The sequence below is a fragment of the Apteryx mantelli genome, chromosome 3 (genome assembly GCF_036417845.1).
Source record: "Apteryx mantelli isolate bAptMan1 chromosome 3, bAptMan1.hap1, whole genome shotgun sequence".
NCBI lineage: Eukaryota > Metazoa > Chordata > Aves > Apterygiformes > Apterygidae > Apteryx > Apteryx mantelli.
In genome coordinates, this window is record NC_089980.1 from 35,435,340 (window position 1) to 35,449,229 (window position 13,890).

The following is a 13,890-nucleotide window of genomic DNA, read 5'->3' on the forward strand; positions in this document are numbered from 1 at the left end:
TTATTTACCATCACAACAGTTTCATGGGAAATGATAAGTTCAAGTATCTGAACAAAGCATTTAAAATCTATTTTAACTTTACACTGATTTAACTTTATACTGATGAAAAGATGTGAGAAAAAGCAAAGTATTATAGTCATAACGGACTGTGTAAGCTATACATGAATAAACATAGCACGTACATGACATGACAAAAATTCCAGGTCTGAATTTCAGGAGTACTTGCCTCATAACAACCTTTGGATACTTTGAGTCAGATTCTGTGCAAGTGGAATGTAGACCAACTTTCCTTAATTGTTTTCCTTTCAAAATGCACTCCCTAAAGCCATGATATCAAGCTTTTGAATACCTCCCACACAGTTGTTCACCCAAGGAGCTATTCAATGCCAAAGACAAAAAAGGTAGCAATAAAGGCTGACACAAGCCTTTGCACAGAAGTGAACCAGTGAATTTGACGCATGGAACAGCATCTCCAATATAGGTTCTTTATTACCTGTTAAGGATGGTTAAAGGGTACATACCCAGTGTCTAGAAGTTAGACGCTAGGTCAGTCACTGAAGTCAGTGGCAAAAGCACCATGAGCAAGCTTGTGCTTGGGATGAATACTTGATGCTGAACATCTCTGCTTCTCACTAACACTAGCTAGATAGATGGAACTGTGGTTATACAACTCCTCAGAAAATAAACCTAGGGTGTACGATTATGGATACACAAAGTTAATTCCAAACAATTACATTTCAGTCTTTGATCTCATGTTTTACTACACAGCATTACACAGTTCAGTGGAGTTGGGAAAAAAGAGCAAGGTGTGCAGTAGCTGAAATGAACAGAATACACAAAGGATAGGTAAAGCTTGGATCTCATTTTCCTTGCATCTGCTATAGAGGTTTTGATGAAAATCTTGATTTGTCTCACCTGTAGGAATAATTTAGGAACAAAAATTTCAAAGCAACAACATTTTCATTCATGTAAGAAATCTACTGAACAAGTTAATGAAAGTATGAACATTAGAACAATATACAATATTTCATTTAAGATTCAGCTAAGAAAGAAACTGATTTTCTTTCCTACATGACAAAGGTTGTACATTTTAGATTCACCATCAAAATTTTGCACACAGCCCTTATTGAATAAGATGCCATCAGTCTTTGTATGCTTTCTGTCTTTGTTCACCAGTCCTTATAAGCCTTTAGGTTATATCATATAAATTTTTTTTTTCCTTTTTTTTTTCCTACCACTTGTTTCATGTGGTAGGGAAAGAACTGTTAAAAATCTAGTTGCACTGCCTCCGCTGGACGCCAACCACACAGACAAGAAGGGGATTCTAAATGCTGAATTCCATGTAGTAGGTTTCAGGGTTGGAGATAAAATTTAGGCACCAGTTCTGGTTTTATGCCTTTAAAAGGACACTCCAGATGCAGTCTTAATATTGGATACCACTCTTGGCAGTAAGAACATTTTGATCTAAACGTGCAGGCCCTGAAATTGTGCAAGCCCTGCCTGTGTCCTAAATTTTCACCAAGTATATCAACCTTCTAGCTTTCAATCTGTTGCTAAGGGGTAATTAACAGCTGCTGCGCATATCACAAACAAACAGTTATCCTTTATGGAATGAGGTTGGAAACACAGTAATGGGGCTCTCATGAAACAAAGTCTTAGTGAACACCCCCCTCCCCCCTTCCCCTTTTTTGTTCTGCTTTCCTTTGGAAGTCTTCGACATATCCATACTGTGGTACACGGGAATGTTTCATAGCTTCTGGAACTAGACATACGCTCAGGCCACCATAGTTTTGATGCATGTGGTCCATCAGAAGTAAAGCCAGGCACTTTGGCTAGAAGGGAGGAAGAATGACTGGCTGGGTAGATGAGGGGAAAGCAATGGATGTTGTCTACCTTCATTTCAGTAAGGCTTTGAAGGCTTTCTACCCTTACATCCTCATAGGCAAGCTGATGAGGTACGGGCTAGATGAGCAGATAGTGAGGTGGACTGAAAACTGGCTGAACAGCAAAGCTCAGAGGGTTGCGATCAGTGGCACAAAGTCTAGTTGGAGGCCTGCAGCCAGCTGTATATCCCACTGGTCAATAGTGGGTCCAACCCTCTTCAACTTATTCATCAATGACCTGGATAAAGGGATAGAGTGCACCCTCAGCAAGTTTGCAGATGATACAAAACTGGGAGGAGTGGCTGATATACCAGAGGGCTGTGCTGCCATTCAGGCTGCAGAGATGGGCAGAGGGAAGCTTTGTGAACTTCAATAAAGGGAAGTGTGGAGTCCTGCACCTGGGGAGGAATAACCCCAGGTACCAGGACAGGCTGGGGGCCAAACTGCTGGAAAACAGTTCTGCAGAGAAGGACTTGGAGTCCTGGTGGGCAACAAGTTGACCATGAGCCAGCAATGCACCCTTGTGGCCAAGAAGGCCAATGGTATCCTGGGCTGCATTAGGCAGAGTATTGCCAGCAGGTCAAGGGAGGTGTCCTTCCCCTCTACTCAGCCCTGGTGAGGCCACATTTGGAGTGTTGGGTCCAGTGCAAGGCTCCCCAGTATAAGAGAGACATGGATGCGCTGGCGCAAGTCCAACAAAGGGCCACTAAGATGATTAAGGGACAGGAGCATCTCTCATGAGGAAAGGCTGAGAGAACTGGGACTGTTCAGCCTGCAGAAGAGAAGACTGAGGGGGATCTCAATGCATACAAATATCTGAAGGATGGGGCCAGACTCTTTTTGGTGATGCCCAGTGACAGGACAAAAGACAACAGGCACAAACTGAAACACAGGAAGGTCCATTTGAACATAAGGAAAAACTGTTTTTTGTGAGGGTGACTGTGCATTGGAACAGGTCACCCAGAGAGGTCGTGGGATCTCCATGCTTGGAATACTCAAAAGCCACCTGGACAGAATTCTGGGCAAGGTGATCTAGGTGACCCTGCTTGAGCAGGGGGGTTGGACTAGATGACCTTCATTGACACCTTTCAACCTCAACCAATCTGTGATTCTGTGGAGCCAAAGTGCATTGTAGACCCCCAAAGCTGGGCAACTGAAGAACAAGGACAGGAAGGCTTACTATGGAGCATACCTACTGCACAGGTAACTATAGGCCTCACAGATCACCCGTGTTGATGACTGCAGGGCTCTTCTCTATTTCACTGAGCCCCTCTTAGCTTTACCTAAGGAAAATGGATAATTAAAACAACATACAGTGCTCCTACCAGACAATACTGTTGTCAGGAATCCTCACTTTCCTGATCAGAGCCAGCCTACCATTCAGAGTGATTCCATATTAGTGTTACAACACTCAGGTAAGAGGTCCTCTGTCATTAGTTTGCGCAGTGATGCTAACTCCTGAAACTCCAGTCCCACAGGGGTGGAAAAGATAAAAGAGCAGGCAGGGAATCCTATACTCAACTGAAGTTGTCAGTCTAGCAGACACAAATAAAATCTTACATATGAAACTGAGTTCTTAAGTAGAACAGTCAGAATATTGAAATCAGCATGCAGGAACAGCGAGAAAGTTTTATATGTAAAATATGGAGAGATCTAGGAAAGCACATTTTTGGATATTAGATTTAAATATCTTGTGCCCATGGAAGGAGACAGACATCATTTGAGAATCTAAAATGTTTATCAAAACAGAATGATGAAAACAAAATAAAATGATAATAAATATAATTTGACTCTCTATACTGTGAAAACAGGACTTCCTTTTCATAACTTAAAGTATTAAAAATTATTTCAAATTCAGAGCAACAACATTTCTGCTCATTGTGGCCAAAAGGCAACAAAAAGCAGTAAATGAGACAATAACTACCGTATAGCTATGACTCAATTTCTTTTTTAGTTGCAGTCTAGTCTATAAAGACTTTTTTTTACCCTCAGCTTTTCCATAATCTAAAGAAATGGAAGTATGTCTGGGTAACTATCAAAACCATTATTGTCTTACATGAGTAAATAAATGATGGTGTGACTCACTTTTTTCACTTTGATGAACTCCATTATATGTCCCTATGGGAAAACTGCACAGGCTGCGTGACAGAAAAGGTACTTTTAATGTAGGCGGGGAAGAAGTGAAGAAGAGAAAATTCTTACTAACCAGCTAACCATGATTCATAAGTGTCAGAAAAGCAGAAACACCGAGGCAGGTTTTAACTATTTATTTTTGAAAGTTTACTTACCAAACAGAACATGTAAATTGTTAAAAAAAAAATCCAATATTGGTTAAAAACAAAAACAAAAAAACAACTAAGGACACCTTGGTCTAAACACGCATAAACTGTTTTTGAATCAAAGATTTCTCTAAATAAAAAGATACCAAAGCTTTTAAATAAACTTTTTTTTTGAGTGAAAATGTCTCATTATAAATTAATTTCCCCCTCCCATTACTAAATGATGCTTTTCATGTTAAGGCTCTCTGATAGTACTGCAAATTTGAATTATGTGAAGACATTCTAATGACTTATGATATCAAAGACAAATGACATCACAGACTGACATAAGATGTTGGGCATTTTCCTTGAAAATTACATAGAAGTCATACCAAACAACATTTTGCACATGTATCAAATTTAAAAATAAAAAGCCACTACGAATGCACACCGGCCTATTTCAGACGGTATTGGAGAAAAAAGTTCGGAGCCAAAAGAAAGCCTGAAGTGCTTACATATTTACATATAGAATCACTGTATATAAACATACCTTATACCTTTCATTTTAGGTGCGAACTTAAACACTGTTACACCTCTGTATATTTTTACACTGTAGCAAAGCCAAAAAGTGCTTTCCAAAGATCACTGAATGTGGCTAATAATATTTGTTAAAGAGTTATTCTTAACAAGCATATGGTTAAGGTAAAAAAGCTAGAATTAATTGGAGCATCTTTTCTATGCAAGTTTTCTAAGAAACTTTCTGCTATCAAATCAAAAAATAAATTCTGCAGACTCCCCCACTGAACATAAACGTATCAAATTACAATACCATTTTGGACTAGCCAGTGGGGGGGGGGGGGGGGAGGGGGAGTCAACAAATTCCCAAATGTGGAAGAAGGGAATAATCAGAGAAACCACATGGGGTTGGCCTGAAATCCGTACCAGCCAGGAAGTGCCACTATAGAGGAAAGAAAAGAAGAGAGTTAATAGCACAAGGATCCCACCTCCAGTTTTCCACCAAAAATATGTGAAATAACTTTCTACTGTCATAAAATGAGTGAAACTAAGTTGTTTAGTAACAAATGTTTACTAAATTTTAAATTGAGAATACAGTGCATTGCTGTTAATAAACAACCTTTTAAGGGTTAACTGCTTCAATCAAAATTTTCTTTCTATAGTAAAACAGGAAATGGCTCATATAATAGTAATAGTTAAGCCCTTGTTCAACTGCTGAACAAGCCAGGAACTATAAGCAAAAATATCCACCACACACAAGCAGACTAGCATTTTGCTGCTACCATCAGAAATTATAGCATGTAAACTGTTATAAGCACATTTAAGTTGCAAGTAAATAAATTTTTAGTACTGTTGGTCAAACGATGAAGGTTAATCTGTTTTTGTAAGTCCTTTTATACAGGCCTTATTCAAAGCCAAGGAGAGGTGATACATATCCTGCCATCAAAGTCAAGGGAGTGTCAATAAAATCCAACACAGCAACCTAGGACAAATGAGTATTAGTAGAACATGCAATTTATAATTATGCAAAGATTCACAAATATTTTCACAGTCATTTTTCCAAGTGGAATTGCAGTTTAAAGCTACAAGAGCTTACTAAATGCAATGTTTTTCTTTTAGGCTTTTTGGTTATTATTCAAACTTCCTACTCCCAATGTTCCTCACTTCTCCTCTCTGTCTGGGTCCCTTGTGGACCATGCTAGGCTGTACATTTTGCCATGAAGCTGGTGAAGTTCCTTTCCACGTTTACAATGCTTAGACTTTGCTATCTTGATTATTTTTCCCAAAGGTTGTCAGCAGCACAATCCTAGCTTTCTTCAGTCTGTATGTTCTGAGTAGTTCCAAGAACGTCCATCTCATTAACACAGAGGAACAAAATTTACCCTTGTGGTTGCAATTCCCCTGTCTCATAAGCAGCAGTTAACTACATTTTTGCAAGTTAACTTTGAGTTTCTCATGCATATTACTTCTTTAAATATTCACACTATTGTGGGAGAACAGCATCATCACAGAACTTCACTGGGAATCTGGTTTCCAGTTTCTTTTAAACACATAATCTCTATATAAATTAATAATTTCTGCAAGTCATATTTTGTAATTACCATGAATACCATACTCAAACACTATCTTTTCTTCCTCTGTTTCTCCACATATGCTATACTTCATAATTATTTATTTTTTAATCTAACATAAATTTCAAGTTTTCAAGCTTTCAAGGGCTTCAATGTAAATGTTAAGACAATTTAAATAAAACATAAAATGAAATACTTGTTTAAAAATTAAAGAAACCTTTCTTATTCTGAATGATTAAATATCCTTAGAGGTTTCTGATATGCAGCACACACAGTCCAAATGGAATTTTCATGTTTGAACTTCGCTCACATCCAAAACACTACATTGACTGAATTACTCCACATTATGAGAAGTATAAAATATGAACATTAAATATTGAATGAAGACTTGAGGCTCCCCTTCCTTTAAAATGAAATGCTTACATACATCGTTGTGGGAGCAAAAACCCTATTATTTCACAATAAAACAGATTATCTTTGCATTATTGTATTTCTTTTCCAAAAAAATTATGGGCATGAGTCTTGCTTAATAAAAAAAAGGGAGATTTAAGACTGGTATGGAGCAATTATTGCCAACAGAAAAAAAAAAATTTTTCTCTTATCAACTTTCTTCTTCCTTTTGCAACATTTTAGGCTATTGCTCACAGCACAACTAAATTTTACATTCAGCATTTCCCACTGTAAACAAGAAAAGTAATCATATATGATTTTTTTGGATAAATCTATTTCTCCTGTGTTTCCTAATATTAAGAACGTCTATATGCACTACAGGCTTGATCCAGAACTCACAGAAATCAGCAGTGTTCATGCTATTACCAATGCGGGGGGGGGGGGGAGAAAGGGGAAGGTTAAAGCCTGTAAAACTACAGCTTGGTTTTGTTTGCTTACAAAAGAATTTTATACCTTATTGCACTTATTAGAGCACTTCTGATTTGTAAAATGGTCCAGTAGACAAGATGAAATTATTGTTCTGTTCTACAGAACGATAAAGAAAAGTGCTACACTAGTGAAAAAAAACAAGCTTTTCTATTCCAAAATTAGCCTAAATTTAAGCTATAAACACATTATTAAAACATTATAGTGAACTAAGTGTCAAACACAGTCATTTGTTGTATTCCCAAATATTTTGGTCCTCTTTCAAAGAAAATCATATATTAACATCTCTTGACCTCATTTATATTCAATTTAAGGATCATTCCCTGATGCCTTATACTGTATTTTTATTAATCTGAACATAAAATAGCTCTACTTTGTTCTTTCTCTACACTTATCAGGCTTTGCATTGTCCAAAATACATCTAAATACTGCTTAAACCTATTGGTTCAGAATCTGAATCTCTTTTTGATGTAAACATCAATAAATCTTTTCAAAGCTTCTAGTAGCTTTTTCTCACTTTTAAAAGGAGGCTGCAAAACCTTTTCCAGTGAGACTACATCCAACTCTCTAAAGTTTTTTTGAAGCAGAGATTCTTAAGAATAGAAATCGTACAATTGTTTGCCTTCCTTTCCATTATTATATTTCCTTAGGTAAAGTATTATACCACGTATATTCACTGGACTTCTTAGATAGCAGAACTTCTCATTTTTTGTTAATTCAGTTTGGATGCTGGTTTCACTTTTGTTCTTTTTATAAGCAGTTAGCTTTACTATTCCTTTAGACTATTTTTCAGATATCTATGTGGGCTAACTTCAATGAACATATATTCATTTGCACCTCTATTCCCTATTAATTTTTTCCAAGTTAGCAAAACCATTAGCAGAATAGTTAGAAAAATGCCACCTTTAAAAAGATCAACAAATTAAATAGATTCATAGAATCTTTTCTTTTTAAATACATTCTAAGTCCTGTTTGCTGAAGTTGATTGACAACTGGCTTTGAAATCTTAGAGTGTCTTTGTGACAAGGAAATGTCTTTCATCATCTCTGTGAAAATTCACCCAAATTCGGCTAAGTTACCAGCATTTATGGTTGCTTAACAGCAATTGTTTAGAGCTTAACAGCTAAAAGCTCTGAAGATCCCATCCACTGTAAACTGTCTCATGCCTCTGAGAATCCCGCTTTCTGGGGTGTGTGTGGGGGTGTGGGGGTGTGGGGGTGTGTGCTTCAATCAAGTACATTTTTCATTTCAAATTCTTGTTCAAATGCCAGTCCAGTTTAATACTACACATGCAGTATAGTCAAAGATAGGAGTCATGTAGCAGGATAAAGTGCTGAAAAGATGAAAAAGATTCCACCTAGGTCTAAAATAATTTCCCTGTGAAGTATTGTAACACAGAGCAAATATTTCTTTAATGTTCTGCCTCTCATTGTATTTGGTCTCAAAAGAAGAAAAAAAAGTATGACTAAAAAGCAAGATTAATGTATTATATATATCTTTATCTTGAACATTTTAACATTTGCAGCTTATTTGAGTCACATTAATTTCTAATTTGACAAAAAAAGGAATGCAAAGTTTTCCAAATGATGCAGAAAAAAACCCTTAGCTCTCAGTAATTATTCATTTGATCATGTAAGGAAAATGCATTCAGCAGTATATACTGCACTTAAATGCATTCCTTAATTACCATAATTCCATCATTCTTTTGGGGTGTTTTTGTACTTCTATTTTAATAGGATGTAAGTAATACCTTTAGAGAGAACTGTTTCTGCAGCTTAAAATAATTTCTCACAGTTTATTAAAAAAAAAAAAAACCAGCTTCGCCTTTGTAGCTGAGTTTTGCAATTCTTTTCCAAAAATTCCGTAAGTATTTCCAAGTATCTCTAGTTCTCTATTTATTAATAGCCTGACTGGTGAAAATGAACCAGGAAAGACATTTTCCTTCCAGAACTGTTTCTAGAACAGAAACACAGCACTTGTTTTAATTTCTTTGCCTTATTTCACAGCAATTTGGGTGCAAGGGATACTCCCCTGGAGAGGCTCAGTAACAATATAAACACAGAGTAGTACTATGATGATTCTGCATGGGCCATTTCAGCAGCACATGAGTTAAATTTTCTGTCATATACTTAAGATACTTACACGATCTCAGTTTGGGTTGGGATCCCAGTTTTGGTTGTGACCCAATTTGATCACAATTCTTGATACATACATATATCATGGTGAAATAGTAGAAGTTAATGTTTTGACATTTTACAGACGGAGACTCAAGTACCGATTTAGGTAAGAGGCAGTAAAGATTGTTGTGAATCTAGCCCTAAATCATGCACTCATGATCAAAAGCTTTCAGTGAAGTTTGGAATTGAAATCAAATCTTTTAAGTCTAGTACTCTAGCTGTTGGACCATATTTCATTGGGATTTTGTGGTTTTTTTATGCCTTCTAAATTATTGTTAAGCTAAGAATTCACCTGAATGTGTACCACCACCAACATGGGAACCAACAAGTCTCTAGCTTCTTAAGAGATCTACTCCTACAAAATTTTCCATTTATCATCAACTCTCCATTGGAGGAGGAAGATGAAAAGAAAACACAAAAAATACAACATTAGGGTAGCAAAAAAGTAAAGAGGAGAAGAAAAAAAAGAAAGGCTGAAAGAGAAAGGAGGCACAATGATTCAGAATAAAGTGATAAGAACTTGTTGGGAGATGAACATCACAAGGAAGAGAAATAAAGAGAGGGAAGTTTAGATATTTACAGAAAAGGAGAAAAAGCAAACTGGCAGGAAAAAAAGAAAAAAGATACAAACAAAGATGAAAAATTACAAACACCTAAAATAAAGCAAAAATGACAGAGAAAGAAAGGTGAAGGAATGGGGAAAATAAAACACCATGTGACATGCAAGAAAGTGGTTCAGATCTGAGAAAAAAGCAATGTCAACAGCAGCAAAAAGATAAGAGAGAAATCAGACTTCTGATGGGTGGGAATATCTATTTTTGTAGATGAAAATCTACACAGCCTAGAGAACAGTCAGCTACTTTCCAGGAGAGGCAGGAAGGATGTTTCCAGGATAAGGTTTTTTTTAATTATTATTATTATTATTATTATTTATGATTGGGAAGAGGGTGGTAATTATTTATTCAGATCCTGAGATTCCAAAGGACCTTTATCTCTCATCTGTTCAGGTACTTTCCCTTCTTTCCTTGGCACAATGACTCAGTAACTTCCTTTGGTAAAATGAACTATTACCTGCAGTACATCAGAGTATTCCTGCAAAAAGGATTCTAGAAAACTCAGAATTGTTTGCTTTTGAAACAAATCTTATAACTTCACCAAATAAAAACAGCTAGAACCTATGTCCCAGAAAAAAAAACAAGGACCACCACAGTTCACAGAAGTCTCTAATAGGATAGGAGAAAATTGTCTACATATGCTCAAGAATTTTTAAATTTTTTTTTAAATATTAGGGCTTGTAGAAAGCATGGTTTGGAATAATGACACAGGCAGCAAATTTGAGCCAATTGTCAAAAAAAAAAAAAAAAAAGGAGAGAGAGAGAGAATTAGACACTTAAATGACAGAAAATGGAAATGCTTTGAAAACAAGGTATCTTTCCTTCACACAACCAATAAGACCGCAAAGAATTCACAGAAAAGGCACTGATTAAGGAGCATGGAGCGTGTCAGTCTGCTCCACTTGCTCCAGCAAGGCCTCAAACAAGTTTCTCTGGGCAGAAAGAGACAGGATTTTTCATAACTAAATTTCTTGCACTTCGATGTGGCACCTTTGAGACTTCCCACTGTCACAGACAAGCTGTTTCACTAGACTCCTAAGTAATGTACAGTGCAGTTATTAATATACTTCCACAGTTGCCATAAAATTCAGAAAACAGGTGGTTACCAGAATTTCTACAGGACTAGATGAAACTGAGTCTGCCCAGTGAAGACATTTTCATTGAGCTGTAGCACCAGTGACAAGAGCACAAGGTTACTCATGAGCTTATTAGAATCAGAAAACAGGGGCAAAGCTGCACATTACATACAAGGGCTTATAACGGTTACGCAATGATGCTTCAGCCCTCATCGAACAGTAGGAGATGAATCATTTTTCCCTGACATCCACCCAATAAAACAGTAATACTAAACAATCAAGAAGCAGAGTGCAGCATATCATGCTCAACCCATTTAATCTCCCAAAACATTAACTGGTAAATTGTGGCATCATGAAGATGGTGGTGTATTTACAATATTAAACTCATTAGGCTTTGTGAAAAAGTAAAAACATGCACGTTCATCAAAAATTTGGTTCTCATGGACTTTTGTTATATTAGCAAAATGTTATGTACCTAATCTGAAATTACTGTTTGATGCCTGTTGAATAAGAGATGTAAAGGTGGTACATAGCAGCTAATTAGTAATCAAAGCCTGACAGCTACAGCTGCAAAATGTTTGTATGATAATTTCAAATTTGAAAATGATTTATTGCACTCTACATGAAATTAGTGTACACTCATTCAGAAAGTCAGTGATTATCTTGAAAAATACTGCCAGAATATTTCAGTAGCTTTGCTGCAAGACTAGAAAGTTTACAATATTTAGCCAGGACTACTCCTATCCCACCAATTTTTATAATTTGGTGTTACCAAAGTTTCTAGATCTTGACATTATAGTTGAAACCACACTCAGCAGAATGATGTTAAACATAGTTCATAATCAGAATGCTATTTTTTTCAAATTCCAGTGATAAAAGCTTAAAATACCTTACTTAACAATATATAAAATCAGCAATATATGTAAAATTGATACATATACAAGTTGCAAAAACAGAAATCCTGATTAGATATAAGGAAAAAAAATTGAAACAACAAGAGCAGTCACACACTGGAACGCATTGCCCAGAGGGGTTCTGTAATCTCCAGCCTTGAAAGTCTTAAAAGCTCAACTGGCCAAGACCCTGAGCTACCTGATCTGACTTTCAAGTTAGTCCTACTTGTATCAGGAGATCAGACTAGATGATCTCCACAGGTCCCTTTCAACCTATGATTCACCGATTCTACAATACTTGTAGAAATGAATTTGCATTATATAATCAAGGACAGGGATCATCTCAAATATCTATAAAGGATTTTCTATAATACAGCAGTTTAACAAGTCACAGGCAAGTATAGCCCTCTGTATATGCTAATAACACTGCTGATTTCTGATCTATTATATACCTATATCTACCAGCATAGTACTTTCATTGTTAAAAACAAACAAACAAATAAAACAAGAACCAGAGGAGATTCAGAATACTTTAATTGGTTACATTGTACTGCAGCATACCTTACTGCTGACTAATTTCAGACAATGTAGTATCACTGAAAATTTTATTTTGATAAAATGAACATGGCAACATACAGGTTTCATGTAACAAAATTAATTGTAGTTTAATTATACACACATGCACACACATATAAAGACACACATGCACAAATCACACAGGGCCACGTATCAGTAACATATACAATTCAAGGTTTATGAAATATTAAATATAATTAAGATTACACTGATGAAGTAATATCCATTACAGAATGCTGATGTTAGACAGCAAATATTGACCTTTATAATTTAGCAAGTAAAAAAGCCTTAATTTTCTTGTTATTCAAACTTTAACAATAAGTATGATAGCTTAGATGGCAGAAAGAGGAAAAAACCCCAACATTTTCTATCACTTTACATTAACATTTTGACCAGTCAACAATTCAGCAGTGATGAAATGTGCAGTTTGATTCAAAGTAAGACAAGGCTATTTAAATAACTCAAAATAAGAAAAGGGTATTGAAACATTAGAATTTTGATAAGCGATCACAGCTGCACTAGAATTAGTTTCTATAGCAACAGAGGAAATAATGTGGAGAATTGCACTGCAATACAAGATGGATTCCTTACAAATACAGTGCTGTTCAAACAGAAAACTTTAAAATTATTCACTGTATTAAAATATTTCCATTAAAATGGTTATTCAAATACCCTATACCTTGTCCCTTGTATATTGTTCTGTTTTGGTTCTCCTAGATTCAATTCTAGTGCATCTATTCAAGTTTCATACTGCATTTCACACTCTCCCATTAATTAATTTTAAAATAGCGAGGTAAGCAAGGTGACTTATTGTGAAAAATACTGTATTTTCAACCTCAAACTAATTTGCATTTTCAATTTTTTTTTTATTATTCCTATATAGATGCACTCAAATTTATTTTTCCAGTGGTGAACTTGTAAAACATACCAGAATGTTTTGCACATGCTATTCATAAGATGCTGCATCACAGCTATGAGAATTAACATCATTATGCAACTTTTAAAACTTGCAGTCATATGAGACTTCTACTGGTTTTTATCAATGTGCTCTCTCATGTCCTAAGCATGATTAAGAAACCGTAGCAAATCTATTAGTATTCATGGACTGAATACCCATAAGATGGTATGATAAGAGCCTTTCAGTTGAGCACATCTTTAGATTTTAAATGTTGCCCATTTTTAACACTAAGAATTATTGTTTCATTGCGTCGTCTCTGATTCTAGCTATTTTTGGCAACTAATTAAAAGCATATGCCTGAACCTTTTATGTATTTTGCCCTTATAATGAGACCTATTACTCTGGCTTATTCTACCCTTTGAGTTCCAAAGTATCTTTCGAGTTACCATGGATACAAGTGATATGCTTTCTCCCACCACTGCTTTGTGTGCCTTATCAAACACCAAAAAACTGACAACGTAGGAATCTGAGCCATCTATACAGGAGGAATAT

The 13,890-nt window shown here is 35.9% G+C and overlaps 1 protein-coding gene across 2 annotated transcripts in view; it reads right to left on the minus strand.

The window, feature by feature from the left end:
• Positions 1-13,890, minus strand: part of SYT14 (synaptotagmin 14) — an 82,481-nt gene that overhangs the window by 22,422 nt on the left and 46,169 nt on the right. The window lies entirely within an intron of this gene.